Source organism: Coenobita brevimanus, chromosome 34 (assembly GCF_032717465.1).
Source record: "Coenobita brevimanus isolate Jiangsu-jjx chromosome 34, ASM3271746v2, whole genome shotgun sequence".
In the NCBI taxonomy this organism is placed as follows: Eukaryota; Metazoa; Arthropoda; class Malacostraca; order Decapoda; family Coenobitidae; genus Coenobita; species Coenobita brevimanus.
Window position 1 is genome coordinate 9,109,032 of NC_136987.1, and position 24,683 is coordinate 9,133,714.

General features: G+C 43.1%; 1 protein-coding gene and 1 non-coding gene across 2 annotated transcripts in view; one reads left to right on the forward strand and one right to left on the reverse strand.

Moving 5' to 3' along the window:
- Positions 1-24,683, forward strand: part of LOC145396066 (HAUS augmin-like complex subunit 4) — a 204,098-nt gene that overhangs the window by 51,971 nt on the left and 127,444 nt on the right. The window lies entirely within an intron of this gene.
- Positions 22,316-22,434, reverse strand: LOC145396112 (5S ribosomal RNA). Its single transcript, XR_013896722.1, has one exon. It is a non-coding gene; the product is annotated as a 5S ribosomal RNA (ribosomal RNA).

The window sequence follows — 24,683 nt, forward strand, 5'->3', positions numbered from 1 at the left end:
TCAGTTGGAGAATCGTTCCGATATACGAAATTTCGATTTACGAAAGTTTTTTTTGGTCTTTATCCCTTTCGTATATCAAAGACTCACTGTATAGATATATATATATATATATATATATATATATATATATATACATGGAGCCTCTGTGGTACAGTGGTAGAGTGTGCGTTTCGTACACGGGTGAACCAGGGTTCGCACCCCGCCAGGGTAAAAAACTTTGGAAGTGTTCACCCGGCCACGGACTGCATTGGCGGACACAAGGGGTGCTGTGGTTGAACAAGTGTCGCTTACTATAAAGTATGGTTGCACCCAGCCGGCTTTGTGCGGGCCGATTACACTTGGTTCATACACTACACACACATCCAAAGCCACTCCAACACTACAATTACACTTACAAGCACTTCTCACCCTACATTCAATCTCTACTAGACAGCCTAAGCCACTTGGTAGAGATACATTGGCTGTATCGTCCCGACTTCGGTCAGGATAGGCCGGTCCTGCAGTAGATACTCAAACGGTTGATGATGATGATGACGATATATATATATATATATATATATATATATATATATATATATATATATATTATATATATACATATATATATATACATATATATATATATATATATATATATATATATATATATACATATATATATACTGTATACATATTATATATATATATATATATATATATATATATATATATATATATCTATATATAGATATATATATATATATATATATATATATATATATATATATATATATGGAGCCTATGTGGTACAATGGTAGAGTGTGCGTTTCATACACGAACCAGGGTTCGCGCCCCGCCAGGGTAATAAACTTTGGGAGTGTTCACCCGGCCACGTACTGCATTGGCGGACATCAGGGGTGCTGTGGTTGAACCAGTGTCGCTTACTAAGTATGCTTGCACCCAATCGGCTTGCGCGGGCCGATTACACTTGGTTCGCAGACTACACACACATCCAAAGCCACTCCAACACTACAATTACACTTATAAGCACTTATCACCCTACATACAATCTCTACCAGACAGCTTAAGCCACTTGGTAGAGATACATTGGCTGTACCATCCCGACTTCGGTCGGGATAGGCCGGTCCTGCAGTGGATACTCAAACGGCTGATGATGATGATGATGATATATATGTATGTATATATATATATATATATATATATATATATATATATATATATATATACTCATATACAGGTAACTCGCACGGAACACGATCTCACGGAACGCGCTCGCAATTATACACGGTAAGGGCTGGGATACATATAAGACAACGTAAGATTAAAAAACCATCATGAAAACTACAAATTAACGCAGGAGAGGCCTTTGAAAGATCAAATCCTCGAACGTCACCGCTCGCAATTATACACGGTAAGGGCTGGGATACATATAAGACAACGTAAGATTAAAAAACCATCATGAAAACAACAAATTAACGCAGGGGAGGCCTTTGAAAGATCAAATCCTCGAACGTCACCGCAGCGCGCGGTTTGTTTTGATTATGTGACGATCTAGGCGGGAAATTATTCAGTGAGTGAGACATTCCCGAGTACAGTAGCACAGTATTTGTAAGTTAAATATTTAGAGTACTGTACTGTTCTGGTAAGTTTATGTGCAACTTAAAGTACTATTAAATAACGTTAAAGCAAGAAATAAAGTCTTATAACCAGTTTACCTGATAGGCGTCAGAATATTGCCTTTTTTATTTGTTCGTTTTTTCCACAGTACTGTACAGTATTTGTAAGTTAAATATTTACTGTTCTCGTATGTACTGTACTTGTAAGCACTTAAATAAAGTTAAATCATTAAATAAAGCCTTGTAACCAGTTAACCCGAATTATATGATTACCCATGATCGGCGTCGGAATATTGCCTTTTTTGTTTGTTCGTTAAACTCTTACTGTACTGCTTTTCTACAGTACTGTATTTGTAAGTTAAATATTTACTGTTCTGGTAGGTACTGTACTTGTAAGCAATTAAAGCATTAAATAAAGCCTTGTAACCACTTAACCTGATTTATATGATTACCCATGATCGGCGTCGGAATATTGCCTTTTTAGTTTGTTCGTCAAAGACTTATAATAAGAGAAAAATACATTTTTGTCTTGGTATCTTTACCTATTTGCTCAGGTTTGCTGTAATGGTTTGGATCATTTGATGCAATGCAAATTGTAGAAAACTGTGAAAACTTTCGGGAAGTGAACGAAAATCTGGGACATGAGACTGACCTTGACTTCACCCTCTCGTGTGTCATCTGTCAGTTCACCACCTGATATCGTGATGAGTGGATGTACGATTTTTTCTCGTGGCCATGCCTAACCACACATAGTTACACCCATTATCTCGACCCAGACAGAAAATACAATCTTTTTCCTCCCTTGCAAAACACAAACAACCACCCTGTTTACGAGACAGCAATATATATTGTGAAAATAACAAGGTAAAATGATAGAGAGAGATGAGCATGTTATGACGGAAGAAGTACGTTTTCCCCGTCTGTAAACGTATTTATTTCTGCTTTGTATCTGTATTCGTAATAATTAGACTTATTGTTAGTTCTGAAACTGCATTACGATTCTATTTTTAGCCATACTCGTGGTGTGGGAGCTGGAAGTTGACACAACTTCCTTATTGCTAATCGGACTGACCCTCCACTTTATTCTCCCGTGGCAGAGTCTAGCCTTGGAGGACGTGCAGTTTTCTCATTTAGGACTGAAAATTCAACTCTTTCGCTCCCTTTTCCAAGCATGGGCACAACGATAACGTAAAAAATAACTCGAAACTACCATAAACATATATCAAAAAGGTGAAAATGTATTCATAACATTTTTTTTTTCCAGCCATTCCTAACAGATTATGTACTGAAATCATTCGATATCACAGCACTGCATTTCTAAGTTAAATATGTACTGTTCTGGTATGTGCTTGTAAGTTAAAGCACTGGTACCAGTTAACCTGATTTATATGATTACCTATGATCGGCGTCGGAATGTTTCCTTGTGTTTACGTACAGTATTTGTGTGTTGAAGTTTTGCTGTGGAGTACTGTATTTGTGAGTTATAACATTAAATAAACCTTCTAACCACTTAAAGTGCTTTCTAGTGATTACCAGTTACAGATAACAGCAAAACAACACATTTGGGGGGGTCTAGGGAGCAAAATATGGAGTAGTTTAAATATACGCGATTTCGCACCTAACATGGCACGGTAGGAACGAAACCCACGTGTTCCGTGCGAGTTACCTGTATATATATTTGTATATATACATATATATATATATATACTGTATATACAGTAATCCCTCCAATATCCGACATAATAGAGCCATAGGTAGGTCCGGATATTGGTTTTGTCCGGTTATTGGGCCCCAGCTTATGGACTTGTACTTGTGGACCCTAACTCAGAGAAACACCTATACAACTCCCTCTGGACATGCATAGCACCTATTTAAGACCCAAATCACACCAATGAGGCACATAAATGACTGAAATAAATACAAAAGAAACATAAAATGAGGATTTAGAAGTAGATTCATACAATAATAAACATTCTGGTGACTGGCTCCTGGACTGGTACTTATGGACCCTAACCTAGCCTAACTCAGAAAAACACCTTCCTACTGCACATGCCTAGCTCCTAACACCCTATTCACACCAATAAAGGACATTAAAGAGTGAAATGAGGTAAGTATAGTATGGAAAAAAGTACAGTATGAAACATTCTTATGTCCGGATAGTGGGGATGTTCGGATATTGGGCGTCCGGATATTAGAGTGATTACTGTATATATATACATATACAGTAGAACCTCTTTAGTCCGGACCCCTTTAATCCGGATTTCTGTTAATTCGGACAAAATTTAAAAATAATAAGCTCCAAAAATATGTTGAAAGTAATTCTAAAGTCATTTTCAGTATCGGCGTGGAAAGCGATCGTCATTCGTTTAGTCTCGGATCACGCTAGGTCGCAACATGGGCGCCTGTTTAAACACACGCTAGCATTCGTTCCATCAACTAGTTCACCAACCATTTATATTTTTACGCTGTATTTCAAAAGTTAATCCTCCTTACCATGCCCCTTAATGCAAGTGTAGCTTCTGCAATGAATAAAGTGTTAAAAGGAGGAGTTTGCTTATACAAAAATGGGTCAGAATATTCTGCAGTGTTCATTGATTACTGTAGGTTATTTTTTGTACTTAAATGTGCTTTACTTGTACATCAGACATTAGCTTCTTGCCCATATGGGCATTATCAATATACCAAAGATGACAATGTATTTTTTGCCTACATAAGTTTTATTTTTATTCCAAATATTACAGTTAATTAATTAATTTATTTTTTTGCCTACACGGGCATTAGTCACTTACTACAATTTAAAATGTAGGCTAGTTTCTTGTCATGGCTTTACCTGTAAATTATGCAATACAAAACTTTCGTACATGATTAGTTTTGTTATTTTAGTATCCTTTCATCTTTTGCAGTTATGTAGGGTTGACATATGCCACATATGTTAATAATTAACAAACATACCATATGTAGATAGTTTTTGGTATGAACTGGAGATTACCCTGATGGTCCGGACAATCTGCTAATTCGGACAACCCTTCCCCCCATATAGTCCGAATGAGAGAGGTTCTACTGTATGTGTATACAGTACACTCGCGTCCAACTCGTGTTTGTCCAGCACGATTCGCGTCCAGCACAGAGAGTAAAAAATTAGTACGATTTAATTACTGTAACACAGGTGCGTTAGCAAAACATGGACAGAGCTCCGAGAAGTGGGCAAAATCCGCAGAGTTTGCCTCTAGCACAATCACCCCTGGTCCAACATGGTCATATTGGACATTTCCGTGATGCTGACAGCCAATCAAAACTTCCAATCACTATCATGACGTGATTGTGATGTCGCCCATTTGAAAACGCTTGTGCTCTCAAGTGATGTGTTGTTTAAATTTCCTTCCGCCTCAGTGCCACTCAGTTGCATAATTTGCATTGGATGGTGCTTTTTTTCTTGCTGCATTTTCTGCCCTTGCTACTGCATTTTACCCTGCTCACGATGCCTAAGAAGCCTTCTGAGAACCCCAAGAAGTGGCAGCACCTCCCTCAGGCCACCAAGCTAGAATCATCGAGAGGAAGAAAAAGGGGAGAGGAATGTGGACATCGCCAAGGCCTACGATGTGAATGAAGCCTGCATGAGGACCATAATAAAAAAAAACAAGACAAGATCCTGGTGGCAGTGAAGGGTTATGGAGGAGGGCCACTTGACTCTAGGCAGGCCTACTGACCCAGCAATCATCATAATGGAGCAGTACCTCAGTCATAGTGATTCTGAGTGTGATTTTGAAGGATTTATGAGGGAGGTTGAGGAGCAGCAGCAGCCATTATCCGCTAGTGATGCCAGCAGCCATCCTCTGGGGACCCAGTAGGACTACCTACAGCCTCGGATACCACCTTTCATTCCCAGCAAGCCCACCAACACTATTCTAAAAGGTTAGTTATCATTCATAGTACAATACCATTTATTAAAATTACAGGAGTACCAATATATGTATAGGTATATGATAGGTATTTAGGGTGACTTTTCCGAGGGTTGCTGACATAATTCATTTTTCTCCATAACCTCTGTTGTTTGTCCAACACGTTTTTGGTCCAACACGGGACCTCTGCATGACAATATTACCATGTTGGATGTGAGAGTACTGTATAAATACATACATATATATATATATATATATATATATATATATATATATATATATATATATATGTATATATATATATATATATATATATAAATACATATATATATATATATATATATATATATATATATATATATAGATATATATATGTATATATATACACGGTAATCCCTCTACTTTCCGAACGCCCACTTTCCGGACATCCCCACTAACCGGACATAATCGTCCCGGGATCCAATATTCCCAAAATGGTCTGAAAACCGCCCGTAATTTGAACTCGGCGCGCGGGGCGCAGGACAGCTTTGTTGTGGTGCGTCATTCCTCCGACGTTAGCTAGAGCGCTGCTGCATCCTCCCCACTTTCCGCCTGTCTCTTGTCGCGAGTGAACACTCGTCGTCATGGCTGCCCACGTGCTCACTTTTGTGGTGGTGCCTTACCTGCTGCAGGCACTCCTGCTGCTCTCGTGCCTCTCCTTCGTGTGTGTGATGATGGCCCCGCCGCCTGAGAAGAGGAAGAGAGTGGTGTTGACTCTGGAGAAGAAATGGGAGATATTGGAGAAAGTAGATGCGGGATGGTCTTCTTCACGCATCCTCCTTGAGTTTAACCTGGCCTGATCTACTTTGTGTGATATTAAGAGATCCCGAGACAAACTCATGCAGTACGCGGCTGACTTCTCGTCGAAAAGCAAACGCAACGTGGAGAGGAAGATGATGTTTACTCCCAAGTTTGCTGAAGTCGACCGCTCCACGTTGATTTGGTATCGACAGCAACGTGCTGCTGGTGTGATGGTACGTGGTACGGAGCTGAAGGCTGCTGCTGAGAAGTTCGCAAGCCTTCACGACACCCTAAACTTCAAGGCATCCGAGGGTTGGCTCTTCGCGTTTAAGTTACGGCATGGCCTTACCAACCGTAAGTTTCATGGCGAAGCTTTGGACGCTAACGAGGATGGAGTAAAGGAGTTTCGGCACAAGGTGAAGGGCTTGATCAACAGGGAGGGCCTCACTCTCGGTCAAGTCTACAACGCTGACGAAACTGGTTTATTCTGTCGCTCTTCGTCAAATAACACTCTAGCCGAGGAGACGGAGAAGCGTGTACCTGGCCGCAAGCTCTCCAAGCAACGGCTATCTGCTTTGTGTTGTGCCAATGCTAACGGCATGCACCGGCTTAAGCCCGTTATTGTTGGCCGTGCAAAGAAGCCTCGGTGTCTTCGTGGGGTGATGGATGTCCTTCCTGTCACCTGGTACCATTCTTTGAAGGCATGGATCACAGCTCAGATCTTCAAAGGCTGGTTCCACCGCCATTTCATGAAAGAGGTCATACATTACCAGACGGAGAAACTGGGAATCCCACGCGACCAGGTAAAAGCCCTCCTTCTCCTTGACAATGCACCTGCCCACACGTGCGACAAGGACTTGGTGGCTGAGAATGGCCGCATTAGGTGCATGTTTCTGCCACCTAATACTACCGCTCTCATCCAACCAATGGACCAAGGAGCGATCGTGGCAACGAAGCGCCTATACCAACTTAAGTTCCCGGACGAGGTGATGGTTGTTCTTGAGGATGAGGACGAGCGCAGGGAGGGACGGGACACGCGAGGCCAGCGGACTTTGGAAAACCTTTGCTGGTACAACATCAAGTATGCCATTTACAACTGGGCCAGTGCATGGAAGGAAATCACTGTCAAGACTAGAAAATGATTGGTCTCGTCTGCTTCTCGGAACAGATGCAGAGTATGATTTCCTAGGTTTCGACGTGGATGACTTCCATGCACGTCTACGTGTGCACGGCGATGATGTTGATGTGGACGAAGTGCTTAAGTGGTTGGATGACGATGAGGGCGATCCTGGGTATCAGACCCTGTCTGATATTGAGATCGCATCTTCAGTTGCAGGTGTCAGTACCCAGCTTGGAGATTGCTACAATGATGCGGACTTCTCTCAACATGACACAACTCCAGCCATCACTCCCGGAACACCTAGAGCTCGTTCTGGACTACCTGGAACACTCGGACTGCGACAGGGAGATGGGGCCCTTGGGACTTGTGGAGGAAGTGCGTGCTTTCAGGCAGCGCATCATAAATCGTCAGAATCGTCGTTCCTTGCGTCAATCAACGATTGACAGCTTTTTCAGGCCCATGACCCCCGCTGTGCCCAGCCCTGGCTCCATTGCGTTGCCTTCCCAAGACAGGCCCTCATGCTCTGAGCCACAGCCCAGCACATCAGCCACGGTGGAGTCACCACTCTACGTGAGTTTGAGTCTATCTTCAGAGTCGTCTGCAGTGGGTAGTCCATCACCACAACCCAGCGATGCACCCCTAGGTCACCGGCCAGTGATACTCTCAGACTCAGACAGTGATTAAATGGCAAGAACTTCTCCACTAGACTACATGGGAATTTAGTGTTGTGCAGTGAAAGAAAAACAGTGCATACAGTATTGTAAAGAAAGTAGAAATTTGAATGAAAATACACTTGTGATTTGTTTTGAAATTGGTTTTATGAGTGGAAGGACTTAAAGTGCAGAGTGCAATACTTATTAAGTTACAATGGAGCATAAGTAAGACAAAGAGTGCGCAGTGTGAAGAGAATGGACTTCTGAGTGCGAATGACTAAGTTCAGTGCAAGACTTCATGAACAGTGTACTGCAAGTGCTTCAGGAAATCCTTCTTACTGTCAGAGTCCTAGAGGGGGCGGTTATTTATCGAGATGGCCAGGGACTTGCTGTAAGTGCGCAGAATGTTTCATACTGTACTGTACTGTATTTTCCATACTATACTTACCTCAAACACCTCATTTCACTCTTTTATGTCCCTTATTGGTGTGAATATGTTGTGTCTTGGGTGCTATGCATGTGCAGTAGGAAGGTGTTTTTCTGAGTTAGGCTAGGTTAGAGTCCATAACTACCAGTCCAGGAGCCATGGACTTGTAAGTACCCAGAATGTTTAATATTGTATAAACCTACCTCAAAAACTTCATTTTATGCTTCTTTTGCATTTATTTCAGTCTTTTATGTGCCTTATTGGTGTGATTTGGGTCTTAAATAGGTGCTATGCATGTCCAGAGGGAGTTGTATAGGTGTTTTTCTGAGTTAGGGTCCATAAGTACAAGTCCTGGAGGCTTATGCCCACTATCCAGACAGGACTACTTTCCGGACATGCCTATGGCTCTATTACGTCGGATAGTGGAGGGATTATATATATATATATATATATATATATATATATATATATATATATATATATATATATATATATATATATATATATATACAGTATATATATATATATATATATATATATATATATATATATATATATATATATATATATATATATATATATATATATATATATATATATATATATATATATATATATATATATATATATATATATATATATATATATATATATATATATATATATATATATATATATATATATATATATATATATATATATATATATATATATATATATATATATATATATATATATATATATATATACTGTATATATATATATATATATATATATATATATATATATATATATATATATATATATGTATATATATATATATATATATATATATATATATATATATATATATATATATATATATATATATATATATATATATATATATATATATATATATATATATATATATATATATATATATATATATATATATATATATATATATATATATATATATCCACTCACTCGGTGTAGTGCTGCTTTGGGTGTCTGCCCTTATATTTATAATATATGTACAGTAATCCCTCCAATATCTGACATAATAGAGCTATAGGTAGGTCCGGATAGTGGTCCTGTCCGGATAGAGGACCCCAGCTTATTTACTTGTACTTATGGACCCTAACTCAGAGAAACACCTATACAACTCCCTCTGGACATGCATAGCATCTATTTAAGACCCAAATCACACCAATAAGGCACATAAAAGACTGAAATAAATGCAAAAGAAGCATAAAATGAGGCTTTTGAGGTAGGTTCATACAATATTCAACATTCTGGGTACTTACAAGTCCCTGGTTCCTGGACTGGTACTTATGGACCCTAACCTAGCCTAACTCTGAAAAACACCTTCCTACTGCACATGCATAGCTCCTAACACCCTATTCACACCAATAAAGGACATTAAAGAGTGAATTGAGGTGTTTGAGGTAAGTATAGTATGGAAAAACGTACAGTATGAAACATTCTGCCTACTTACAGCATGTCCATGGCCATCTTGATGAATAACCGCCTCCTCTCAGACTCTGACAGTAAGAAGGATTTCCTGAAGCACTTGCAGTACACTGTTCATGAAGTCTTGCACTGAATTTAGTCAATCGCACTCAGAAGTCCGTTCTCTTCACAGTGCGCACTCTTGTCTAACTTATGTTCCATTGTAACTTACTAAGTGTTGCACTCTGCACTTTAACTTTTCCCACTCTTCTAACCATTCTCTAAAGCAAAAACAAACAAGTCTATTTACGTTAAATTTTGTTCAAAAATTGTCTTCTCACTCACAACTGTAAATCCTTAATCCCTTAAACGCGGATCGTCTCATTTGCGACGCTCGGCCAAAAGGACATAACGGCGGATCGTCGCGTTTTCAATTCTAGTAAATTTTGAATAACCGCGGGCAAGCAGGCTCCAGCTGATATTGTCTATCAGTACCACCACCCTCTAGCTACAACTAGCATACTTTACCTTTGTACTACTGACCTCAGTTGTTGCCAAATATCGCGTTTTCCCCCCGTCCCCCCCCCACCACGGCCCGGCCAGCCTGGCTGTGATACATGGCAGCGCTCTGAGCGCTCAGAACTGTAAATCTGCGCTCTCCTCTCACAAGCAGTTTATGCTACTAGGAAAGGCTTGTTTCCCCAGTTGTAACACTAGCTTTTTTTCTCACGGTATGCCCCTGTTTAGCGTCAGTTTACTGCAGGCTTTCAAAGCGACATTATGGCGAGTTCTAGCTCTTCCCAGTCAGTGCAAGCGGCCGACAGGAACGAGAATGAAGTGGTGGGCATAAGGCAGAATAAAAAGCGCGCCGTGGTGATCTTTTGGGAAGTAATATGACTGAAAATAATGTAGTATACATGTTTTTAGCTGTGAAAATGGAAATGTTTGTTGAGTGACAGGAAGACCGCCGCCACAGTGCATGTCGGCCGTACGCTCCGTTGATTTTAGCCTTATTTTCAGTGCTTATTGTACAAATACGGATTCCAAACTACCTGTACGTTGTTGTATAAAGTGTACTGTGACAGATTGAGGCTGTGGTAGAGGGGAAACCGGGTTGCTGGAGGTGTGAAAGTGAAGACTTTGTTACCCAACTTTGCAAGTCTTCACAAGTCCTTTGGTAGTCCACAAAGGCTCAACACCTGTCTCAGGAGAAAGCTGAATGTAAGTACTATATGCCATAAAAATTTTAATGTTCTAGGGTTAATCTCTGAGATTTGGCAAATATTTTCCCACAGGTACTCAGACCCTGCTACAACCCCGCCACACGGGGGGGATCGGCCGTACACGGCCGCGTTTAAGGGGTTAACACAACACACTGTTTTTTTTCACTGCACAACACTGTAAATTTCTGTGTGGTCTAGTGGAGAAGTTCTTGCTGTTTAATCACTGTCAGAGTCCGAGAGTATCACTGGCAGGTGGCCTAGGGGTGCGTCGCTGGGTCGTGGTGATGGCGTACCCACTGCAGACGACTCTGAAGACAGATGCAGACTCACGTCAAGCGGTGACTCCACCGTGGCTGATGTGCTGGGCTGTGGCTCGGAGCATGAGGGCCTGTCTTGGGAAGGCAACGGAGTGGAGCCAGGGCTGGGCACAGCAGGGGTCATGGGCCTGAAAAAACTGTCATTCTTTAATTTTCGCAAGGAACGACGATTCTGACAATTGATGATGCACTGCCTGAAAGCATGCACTTCCTCCACAAGTCCCAAGGGCCCCATCTCCCTGTCGCAGTCCGGGTGTTCCAGGTAGTCGAGAATGAACTCAAGGTGTTCTCGGAGTGCGCTCAGCTTGGGGATGGCTGGAGTAGTGTCATGCTGAGAGGAGTCCGCATCATCGTCGCTGTCCTCGTCGAAATCTTCAAGCTGGGTACTGACACATGCAACTGAAGATGCGATCTCGATATCAGACAATGTCTGATATCCAGGATCGCCCTCGTCGTCATCCAACCACTCACACACATCGTCCACATCAACATCGTCGCCATGCGTACGTAGACATGCATGGAAGTCAACCACGTCAAAACCTAGAAAATCGTATTCCACATCTGTTCCGAGAAGCAGACGAGACCAACCATTTTCTAGAGTCTTGACAGGGACTTCCTTCCATGCACTGGCCCAGTTGTAGATTGCAGACTTGATGTTGTAGCGGCGAAGGTTTTCCAAAGTCCGCTGGCCTCGCGTGTCCTGTCCCTCCCTGCGCTCGTCCTCGTCCTTAAGAACAACCATCACCTCATCCAAGAACTTCCTTTGGTATAGGTGCTTTGTTGCCACGATCACTCCTTGGTCCATTGGTTGGATGAGAGCGGTAGTATTAGGTGGCAGAAACATGCACCTAATCTGGCCATTCTCAGCCACCAAGTCCTTGTCGCACGGGTGGGCAGGTGCTTTGTCAAGGAGAAGGAGGGCTTTTACCTGGTTGTGCGGGATTCCCAGTGAATTCGTCTGGTAATGTATGATCTCCTTGATGAAGTGGCGGTGGAACCAGTCTTTGAAGATCTGAGCTGTAAACCATGCCTTCAAAGAATGGTACCAGGTGACAGGAAGGACATCCATCACCCCACGAAGACACCGAGGCTACTTTGCACGCCCAACAGTAATGGGATTAAGCCAGTGCATGCCATTAGCATTAGCACAACACAAAGCAGATAGCCGTTACTTGGAGAGCTTGCGGCCAGGTACACGCTTCTCCGTCTCCTCGGTTAGAGTGTTCGTTGACAAAGAGTGATAGAATAAACCAGTTTCGTCAGCGTTGTAGACTTGACCGAGAGTGAGGCCCTCCCTGTCGATCAAGCCCTTCACCTTGTGCCGAAACTCCTCTACTCCATCCTCGTTAGCATCCAAAGCTTCACCATGAGCTTTACGGTTGGTAAGGGCGTGCCGTAACTTGAACGCGAAGAGCCAACCCTCGGATGCCTTGAAGTCTTGGGCGTCGTGAAGCCTGGCGAACTTCCCAGCAGCAGCCTTCAGCTCCGTACCACGTACCATCACACCAGCAGCACGTTGCTGTCGATACCAAATCAACATGGAGCAGTTGACTTCAGCAAACTTGAGAGTAAACATCACCTTCCTCTCCACGTTGCATTTGCTTCTCGACGAGAAGTCAGCCGTGTACTGCATGAGTTTGTCTCGGGATCTCTTGATATCGAACAAAGTAGATTGGGCCAGGTTGAACTCGCGGAGGATGCGGGAAGAAGACCACCCTGCATCTACTTTCTCCAATATCTCCTGTTTCTTCTCCAGAGTCAACACCACTCTCTTCCTCTTCTCAGGCAGCAGGTCCATCATCACACACACGAAGGAGAGGCACGAGAGCAGCAGGAGTGCCTGCAGCAGGTAAGGCACCACCACAAAAGCGAGCACGTGGGCAGCCATTATGACGAGCGTTCACTCGTGACAAGAGACAAGTGGAACGTGGGGAGGATGCAGCAGCACTCTATCGGACGTCGGAGGATAGATGGGTCACAACAAAGCTGTCCCACGCCGCACACGCCAAGTTCAAATTATGGGCGGGACCTTTTTTTTTATCTCGGGACGATTATGTCTGGTTAGTGGGGATGTTCAGATATTGGGCTTTCGGATATTAGAGGGATTACTTATATATATATATATATATATATATATATATACATACATACATATATATAGATAGATAGATAGATATACAGTATATATATCATCATCATCATCAGCCGTTGAGGTCCACTGCAGGACCGGCCTATCCCTACCAAAGTAGGGACGATACAGCCAATGTATCTCTCCCCAGTGGCTTAGGCTGTCTGGTAGAGACTGTATGTAGGGTGAGAAGTGCTTGTGATTGTGATTGTAGTGTGTTGTAGTGGCTTTGGATGTGTGTGTAGTGTGTGAACAAGTGTAATCGGCCTGCCTTAAGCCGATTGGGTGCAAGCATACTTGTATGCAACACTGGTTCAACCACAGCACCCCTTGTGTCCACCAAAGTAGCAAGTGGCTTGGTGAACGTTTCCCAAAGTTTTTTACAACTCTGGCGGGAGGCAAACCCGCGCTCACCAGCATGTGAAACTCACACTCTACCACTGTACCACAGAGGCTCCTATATATACATACAGTATATATATACAGTAAGGTCCCGGGTTACGTCAGTATCGACTTACGTCAGTTCAAGGTTATGACAGTCGGTCCGTGAGAGGAAATTTTATAATATAAGAAAATAAACAAAAAATACGTAAAGCGCGGATTTTAAAGTGTTGCCGTGTACCACGAGATATCTCTGGAGTTTTCCCGCCTCACGCTTGACTACCAACAATCGCTCTCAGTCTCACTGCTACCATTGCCTGATACAGTGGTACCGTCATTTTCTTGTGTTTTTCGCCATCCTGATTCCATGACGCCTAAGAGACAGCTTCCTAGTGACCATAACGACTCCAAGAAACGCACGACCATCACATTACGTGAAAAAGTCGATATTATTAAGCGTAATGAGAAAGGAGAAAAGGCATCAGCAATCGGGCGTGCGCTAGGGATGAGCCGTACTACTGTAGCTACCATCCTCAAAGACAAGGAACATATCTTGACTCACGTTAAAGGTGCAACTCCCATGCAATCAACTGTGATTACCAAGCAAAGATCGGGACTGTTGATTCAGATGGAACGGATGCTAATGCTGTGGATTGATTACAATAATCAACAGTGCATGCCTCTGAGTGAACAGTTAATCTGTGAAAAAGCACGCACACTCTACCAAGACCTTAAGAAAGAAAAAAGTGAGGAAAGTGAGACCAACGAGACATATGTGGCATCAAAAGGTTGGTTTACTCGTTTCAGGGCTCGAGCAAACCTAACCAGCAGAAGAATTTTTGGGGAAGCAGCCAGTGCAGATGACGAAGCAGCAAAAACATTCGTTAAAGAGTTGGAGGCGTTGATTGAGAAGGAAGGCTACATATCCTGAACTTATTTTTAATGTTGATGAAATGGGACTAAACAGGAAACGAATGCCCAACAGAACCTATATTGCTAAAGAAGAAAAAACCATGCCAGGCCACAAAGCATCCAAAGAGTGCCTAATGCTACTTTTGGGGGGAAACTGTGCAGGCGATTTCAAGCTTAAACCGCTACTCGTGTACCACTCAGAAAATCCAAGAGCTCTTAAGGAGATCCATAAAGCTAGCCTACCAGTTTATTGGAAAAGTAATTTAAAGGCTTGGGTGATGTGTGCAATTTTCATTGACTGGTTTTCAAAGTGTTTCGTGCCGGAGATTGAATGGTATTGTGCTATGAAGAATCTGCCATTCAAAGCTCTTCTCATTATTGATAATGCTCCTGGTCAACCTTCGAGCCTGACAGAGTTGCACCCTAATGTAAAAGTTGTGTTTATGCCACCAAACACAACATCAATCCTACAACCCATGGACCAAGGTGTAATAAGAACATTCAAGGCTTACTACCTGAGAAAAACATTCAGACAGGCAATACGAGCAACAGAAAATGGTAAAGTAACACTCAAAGAATTCTGGAAAGATTTCAACATCTATAAGGCAGTTAAAAATATTGGAGAATGTTGGGCTGAAGTGACTGAGACAAATATGCACGGAGTGTGGAAAAAAGTGTGCCCTAACCTCGTAAATGACTTTAAAGGATTTAATGAAGACAGTATAAATGAAGTCAAGCGCAACTGTGAGAAAATTGGAAATGATTTAAATCTGGATATAGACAAGAGTGATGTACATGAACTTGTTGATTCACATGATCAAGAGCTGAGTAGTGAAGACGTGCTATACCTAGGAAAACAAATGGAAAATGATGAAAAAAGTGATGAGGCAGGACCGCTAAGACAGTTTAAGATTAAGGAAATGGCAAATGCTTTCGACTTCCTAGAAAAAGCAATGGCTGCATTTGAAGATCAGGACCCAAATGCAGAGAGCTTTGCCAAAGTGTACAGGGGAATTGAGGATGCAGTGTCCTGTTATCGTCAAATCTATGACGAAAAGAAATATGCCGCCAAGCAGTCTTTAATTCTCCAGTTTTTCAGGAGAACTGAACACTGAGCCACAACCTCACCACCAGTTGCTACCTCATCCTCATCGTCAACCCCTGACTCCCTATCTTCAGCCCCTGACTCCCCTGCTTCAGCCCAGGACTCCCCTGCTTCAGCCCTGGACTCCCCTGCTCCGGTCCCTGATTCCCCTGATGCAGTGCCTTCCACATCGCAACCCCAGTAACGAGTTAAGTTGATGTTGTCAGAAGGTATGTAGTGACACATAGTATGCATCTTTATTACAGTACCTTACAGTAATCGGTCATTTTATCACTGAAATAATTTTGCTGTCCGAGTGAGAAAAAAAAAAGCCATCAAACTTGATGTTAGAAGTGCTTACATTATCGTGCTGGTAATGATGTTATTTCATATTTTACGGCAGTAATTTACAGTAAACTTTATTGTATGATGAAGTATGAAAAGTGCTTGAATTTAGGAATAAAATGTGTGTTGGCAGTGTGCACGTGTGTAAGGACGGGAGAGTGAGGGAGCGGCAGCCAGACTCAGTTGTGGGTGAGGCAGTGGTGGCGTAACTCTGCTGCCATGACGATAAGTGAGCTACTGTGACAAAGACTCGTAGCTAGTACAACTTACATTTTATTCAATAAATATCATCAGTTCAAAAGACTGTGTTTCTTATACATACCTGTTATAAGATTATTACATGTATAGTATGCAATGTATGGTTGAAAAATCTGTAAGATGCATTGCGGTAAGTATAATCATACGACGTACAGTACTGTATAAAACTCGGGTTACGTTCAAAATCGGCTGTAGTCATGTCTCAGGAACGTATCTCTGACATAACCCGGGACCTTACTGTATATATATACAGTAAGAGTCCAATTCTTCGGCATCCAATTCCTCGGCAAATCTGACATTTCGGCAGTTTTGAGAAATAGTCCCATTTACGAAAATCTCTGATCGTTCGGCAGATTTTCCGATTTTTTTCGTCAGTCTTGAAATTTTCCATGAGGCTTGCCAGCTACCTACCCGCCTTTACCTGCCTTAGTGAGTGAGATAGTGGAAGTGATGGAACGAGTCTACCACTGCCATGAAGCTCTTTCTTCCATAGCATAAAGAGAGGACAATCATGTAGTGAGTTTAGCATGGGAAAGAGAATCTGTTTCGCCATTCTTCCGCCATTCTTCCGAGTTGTTGCCATGCTGCTGCCTACTTCTCTTGATTTTTCTGTGTGCTTTGTGAACTTCGTACCGAAATATATATGAGATTACTATCCGAGTGTGCTGTAAGCACCGTAACATCAGACAGGAGCTTTGTAACACCTGAGTGGACCAGCCGTGTGTTGTGAACAGTATAAACATCTGTGTGCTTTGAAAATGGCCTCCACGAGTGGAAAGTTTGTTGCAGGACCCTCTAGTGGTGGGGACATCTTCCAGCAGTAGCAGACTCCAATCAACCCCTTCTATTGTACATATGTAAATAAGGAACCTACTATAAGTTTAGGTAAGTGCATGTGAACTTGTAGGCCTACTGTACCATTACATTTATATACAGTATGTTCACTAATTTCTTTATTTTTCATATTCATGTATAGTACTGTATTCATTACAGTATTGTACAGTATCAAACAGTATACAGTACTCTCTCCAAACACATTTGTAATGATATGAGTAGTGATGATAGTGTTCACTGAAACATTTAAGTTACTGAGTGGGTAGGGTTTTTGATAATTCGGCAATTTTGATATTTCGGCACTTGCCTGGTCCCATAGATGCCGAAAAATCGGACTTCTACTGTATACAGTGAGTCCTTGATACACGAAAGGGATAGGGACCACACATATATATATATATATATATATATATATATATATATACAGTATGTATATACAGTACCCTTGCGTCCAGCACGGTAATATTGTCATGCATGGGTCACGTGTTGGACCAAAAACGTGTTGGACTAACAATAGAGCTTATGGGGAAAAATGAATTATGTCAGCAACCCTCGGAAAAGTCACCCTAAATACCTACCATATACCTATACATATATTGGTACTATTGTAATTATAATAAATGGTACTGTGCTATGAATGATAGCTAACCTTTTAGGATAGTGTTGGTGGGCTTGCTGGGAATGGAAGGTGGTATCCCAGGCTGTAGTTAGTCCTACTGGGTCCCCGGAGGATGGCTGCTGGCGTCACTAGCGGGTAATGGCTGTTGCTCCTCCTCAACCTCCCTCATAAATCCTTCGAAATCAAACCTCCCTCATAAATCCTTCAAAATCACACTCAGAATCACTATCTTCGTCCACAGCCATGGAAGGTCCTGCTTCTGCCTGTCCTAGCACTGTAATCCTCGGGAAAGTGCATGCTTCTCACACTGTTGCTAGAGCCACGTCTCGTGACTGTGGAAAGTGATCGCTGTCGCTGACTCGGTAGAGAATAAGGAGAAGCAACTTTGTTTATAAACTGGTACGCACGCCGATGAGAAGGGTTTCAAAACATTGATATTTATTCTAAAATATTAATATGTATTCATTGTCAGGCTAAATGTTCAATGCTGTAGTACGATAGTTTCTCTGTTGAGTCGCTTGGGTTTTGGTTACACTGTTTGGCTGTCGTATCCTCGGCAGGAATCCATCCAGATGAATTCCAAATGCCCATGGTATCGTCGGCAATTTTTCCACGTTACCGTTCCGATTTACCATCGTATCCTCGGCAAACCTGGTATGAAGTGCCGTGTGATAGCCTTCGGCTGCCAGGATCTTGTCTTAAGTTTTTTATTATGATCACGTTGGCTTCATTCATGTCGTAGGCCTTGGCAATGTCAACTTTCCTCTCCTCTTTCTTCTTCCTCTCGATGCTTTCTAGCTTGGTGGCCTGAGGGAGTTGCCGACGCTTCTTGGAGTTCTCAGAAGGCTTCCTAGGCATCGTGAGCAGGGTAAAATGCAGTAACAAGGGCAGAAAATGCAGCAAGAAAAAAGCACCTTCCAATGCAATAATGTGACTGAGTGGCGCTGTGGCGGGAGAAATTTAAACAAAACATCACGTGACACCAGAAGCGTTTTTAATTGGGCGGCATCACGATCACGTCACGAGAGCGGGCGGGGAAGGCTACTTGATCAGAAGTTTTTCATTGGCTATCATCATCATGGGAATGTCCAGTATGACCGTGTTGGACCGGGAGTGATCGTGCTAGAGTGAACTCTGCGGATTTTGCCCACTTCTTGGAGCTCTGTGCGTGTTATGCTAACACGCTCGTGTTGCAGTAATTAAATCGTATTAAATAATACTAATTATTTGCTCTCCGTGCTGGACCCGAATCGTGCTGGACTAACGCGTGTTGGACGCGAGGGTACTCTATATATATATATATATACAGTGGAAGCTCGATTATCCAGGCTCGGATTATCCAGCTTTCGTTATATCCGGGCCGTGACCGAATGGTTCAGTGGTGCAGTAGTACACAGAATTATCCGTACGATAGCTCCGGTTTAACCTGCCCCGTCCCGTCGACGTATGGGTACATTGCAACGATTTGCATTTGCCAGTCCCGGTGACGTACCGGTACGTCGTGTAATTGCAATGTGCATAATTTCGACAATTTTCAGATTTCGCGCTTGATTTGCGGTACGTACCCTCGCATGACCTTCCCCTACCTGCCACCAGGCGGGGACACTCGGCGACCCCGCGCGACCCGCGCTAACCCACCACTCGTCCACTCACCTGGTAGCAACGGTCCTGCTCAGACATGGCTAAGAGAGGTCTCTCAGACAGCGAAATTCAAGCCGCCCTGGACACCTTTACAGGCGACAGTGATTCCCCACGGGACGACGAGGTTATGGATAAGGATTATGTGCAGCCAGAGGAGGAAGAAACCACCAGCAGTGACGAGGAAGTTCCGTCTCCCAGGAAGCGGCAGTACATGACTTACTGTGTTGCTAAAGAGGGGCAGCAGGCAAAGAAGGCACGTGCAACATCCTATCCCTATCCCCAACGTGATTTGGAACCAGAATTCGAGGATGAGGACGAGGACGATGACGATGACGGAGCCGTGGGACGTGCTGCCACGTGGTATGGACGTGAGGTGATAACTCATCGTGGCCCAGAGCGCACACCACGTCGTATGAGCAGGTATGGGCCTAGCATTTTGTTTGGGGAGCTAGGAAGTCAAGTGGAGGGAGTGGGGAGTGAAAGGGAAAGTGCAGGGAGGATTAGGGAAAGTGAGAGTGACGTGAGTGAGTCATTGCTCTCCCTACGTAGTGTGAGGCGGCGTAGTGGATCACGTGGGCCAGTGCGGGTGCGTTCATTATCACGTGGGGTTGTGAGGGAGGGGGAAGGTGGGGAGGAACCACTCCCAAGCACGTCTTATGCTCCCCAATATCCCCTAACACGTGGTCGAGCTAGGGTGCGTGAGAAAGCACGTGGTGTTGTCATGGAGGGGGAAGGTGGGGAGGAACCACTCCCCAGCACGTCTTCTGCTCCCCAATATTCCCCTATTTCATCCCCACAGCCCCCTAATGTTCCTCAAGGCCGTAAGGGTAAGGGAAAGGGAAAGGGTAAAGGCAAAGGGAAGAGGAGTGACAGTGGGGAAGCCCTCCGCACTCCTTCTCCCCCACCTCCCCAACCAGGATCTCCTCCCCACCCAGATGAAGGCGGTGATGGGGATGATGGGGACGAGGGATTTGTGGCGTGGAATTGGGAGGATGGGAGTGATTTTTCTCCCCTCATTCACCCCTTCACTGAGCAGGGGCGATCTGGCTGCATTGCGCCAGGAATTCACCATAATTCCACCAGGTTGGATTTTTTCCACCTGTTTTTCAGTGAGGCATTTGTGGAGCAGATTGTATACCAAACCAACCTGTTTGCAAGCACCCAGCGCCTAGAGAGTGAAAGATTGGGAACAAGGAGTAGGCATTCTATCATCTATGATTACCCTGTCTCCTTTCCAGAAATGTTCTTATTTTTTTCCCTGGTCCTTTTGATGGGCATTATACGAAAGAATAGAATTCCTGCTTACTGGGCTAGGGACCCTGTTATGTATACCCCAATATTTGGTCAAGTGATGAGCCGTAATCGGTTTCAACAAATTTTAAGTCGCCTCCATTTCTATGATGCTCATGATCCTGCAAATGCAAACAACACTGATAAAATGAGGCGAATTAGGTTGATCTTTGATCACCTCAGGCAAACCTTTCGTTCCTCATTCTATCTCTATAGAGACCTCGTCATAGACGAGAGTCTCGTGTTGTGGAGAGGCAGTATTTCATTTAGACAGTATATTCCTAGCAAAAGGCACCGTTTTGGGTTCAAGATCTTTGTTATGTGCGACTGTAGGATTGGATACGTGCAAGACATAGTCTTGTACACCGGTGCACAGACAGACATAATAGAAGATCGAAGTATTGGACTGTCGGGAGCAGTGGTAACGACGATGATAGAAGACTACCTTCATCGTGGTCACGTTCTCTACCTGGACAATCGGTACACTAGCCCTCTTCTCGCTCGTTATCTTCACACACATGAAACTGGAGTCTGTGGAACAGTGAAGGTGAACCGGCGTCACATGGCCAAGGTAGGGCGGAAACTTGCAAGGAATGAGGTTGTCTTCTTCAAAGTCAACAACATCCTTGCGACTGTGTGGAATCACAATAGAGAGGTAAGCCTATTGTCAACGGTTCACCGCCCCTTGATGCACCGTACTTATTCAGTTGATTACTGTAGCGAGAACAGGCGTCGTATTTGGAAACCTGAGTGTGTCATGGATTATAATATAAACATGCGCCTCATGGACCAGTCAGACTCCATGATATCGACGGTAGAGTGTGCCAGGACCACGATGAAGTGGTATAAGAAACTGTTCTTTCACTTGCTAGATATCACTGCTCTGAATTGCCACCACCTTCACGCCATGACAACAGGAGTTCAGGAAACATTTGAAGGGTTTGTGAGGGAGCTCACAAGAGAAATCTTTGCACGGTATGCTGTTGAAAGGCCCCAACATCGCACCCGCACTGCCCCTATTGCGCAAACTCCCCTGAGAATATCCGGCCGCCATTTCCCCACTCGTATCCCTCCCCAGCCAAACAGACCTAGGCCCCATCGCAGGTGTCACGTGTGCAGTAATTCCCAGGTGAGACTCACGACACAGAGGAAGGACACCCGCTATGAGTGTGTGCAGTGTGACGTGGGTCTCTGTATTCGCCCATGTTTCAGTGCATATCACACGTTGATTCATTCATTCATTCATTCATTGCCAGACGCCATGTATCCCAAACGGGGTGGCCAAGGGCTTAGAGTTAATTGTTTTACAGGGAGGGGCACTAATCCTCCACCAACCCCACTTGACACGTAGGGATGCCAACAGCATCTGGTGTTCCCAGGCGGTCACCCATCCAAGGACTAACCAGACCCAACGTTGCTTAACTTCACTGATCGGACGGGAAGCGGTGTACTCAACGTGGTATGGCCGTTGGCCGTGGTATGGCCGTTGGCACACGTTGATGCAATTCTAATATGGTGTGAATGCGACAGGACGCTGAAATTATGAGGTAAATGCAAAAGACAGACGCTCAGTGAAATTACCAGTCATGTTGATCTCCAAATATTAGTATAAAGTGCATATGGGTATAACATAAGTGCAAAAATTGTATGTAAGTGTATAAATATGCCGTAAGTGGAAACATACATAGCGAGGGTTTTATGATGCGATATTCTGTCGCTCAGTGCAATAAATACGGCCTGTAATTATATAATTATTATTATTATAAATGCTTACGGGTATAATATAAATTCAAATTATTGTAAGTGCTGAAATATATTCTAAGTCAAATATTCATAGCGTGTGTATAGAGATGCGATATCCTGACGCTCAGTTGAATGAATAAGGCACGTATTAGTGAAAATAAAAGTCAGCAAGTGGTAAAGTGTGTAATATATGTGAAGAATTAGTATATAAGTGTGTGAGTATTATGTTGGTCGAAACATTCATTGCGAGGGTATTTTCATGCGATATTCTCACGCTCACTTGAATAAATAATGCCAGTAAGTATGTACAGTGCAGTATAGGGGTGTAAACGTGTGTAATGTAAGTGGGAAATTATAATTATAGTGAATAAATAAAGTAGATATGAAACATGAGTGTTTGAGATCGTGGTTGCTACATGAATATGCGCTAGCATATCGCTAAATGCCCTCGTAATGAATGAAAATAATTGAAAACATTTACTGTGGTGGAGGAAAGGTTCTATGTAAAGGGAAAAATAATTGGAAAGTGATAAAACAATTTGGTATGTTGAAATACGAATCATAGCGAGTGCGCTTACTAAGCTGATGTGCGCTAGGCTTATGCTGCATGTCATCATAATGAATGAAAACATCTGAAAACACTTACAAACAGTTGTAATTGGTAAAATGTCATTGAAACAGAAGTATCTATCTATCTATATACCTAGGCTGCTTCCCCCAAGGAAAGGGAGGTAGCCGAGACAGGACTACACACTCCCCATTTACTCATCCATTCAAACACATTCATTCGCATCTTAGCCCCAAAGGGGAGAACGGACAGATCTTCACCGCGCCACACCGCACAAGGGTCAACTGCGCAATGCAATCAGTGACATCCGCAGCAGGGCCCGACAGCAGAACTGGTTTACCCCTGCCACATCATAACAGACCCATCCCCTTACCCGCACCCGACCTGACTAGCTGATCAGACCAAATGCGGGAGAATATCCCCTCAGGGCTGCGTCATCACTTATTCATTCACAATTTCTCTCCATTTATTTCTGTCACGCACAGCCACTCTTCCTTGCTCAACAGACAGAAGTATACAAGTAGAAAAAATGATAGGTTGACTGATACAAGAAACTTAGCATATAGCATGTTATGACTCGGACCAAACTCGCTATGCTCGCGCGATAGTACAATGCTTATTTTTCATATATATGTGTCTGAAATCCATTATATTGTTACTGTTATTGTTTATTAGTTCAAATTCAATAAATATAGAGGTGTTGTGTGTTGTTTCTCCCAGTATTCCTTACCATAGAAAACATGAGTGCATATCACGTCCATTATAGAACACGACACCTGGCTCGGGGGGTCCTCACCTGTATGGACCACTTATAGACCGCGGGAACCACTTTCTTTGTGATTTTCCTTCGTTTCTCAACCTAAGCGGAAGTTTTCGCCAAAAAAAATTTCCAAAAAGGCTCGGAACTGGGGGATGTCGGAGGTGCGGAAAACCTCGGGACGTGACGGGTTAAACAGGAAGCATCCAGTTGCTTGGGAGCGAGGCATGGGTAAACCAGAGAGAGTCTGCTCACCCTGCTCCCACCCACACCTCCTGCTCACAACTCGATCACAAGGGTGGTAGGGTGGAGTTTGGTGAGGCAACTGATACACCTGACCTAGCCCAACCTTGCTTAACTACTTAATAATTTAACCTAATTTAAGCTAATCTGGGCTCCAGTTGGGAAATTGGGAAACTATATCCACTTTGGTGTACAATGAGTTTCTTCTATATTGCCCGAAAAAATTGTAGGTATGGCTTAAAGAACGTGATAATAAAAGAGAAAATCTTTCAGTAAGAAAAAGTAATTTACTATCCTCAAAATAGAAAAGCACAGAAAACAAACTGGAGGAATATGAAGTGAATTGGTGAAGTCTTTGGGCTGTATGCTAAGAGGAAAAGTAATGGGTTTCCTAATTTTAGGGAACGAAAT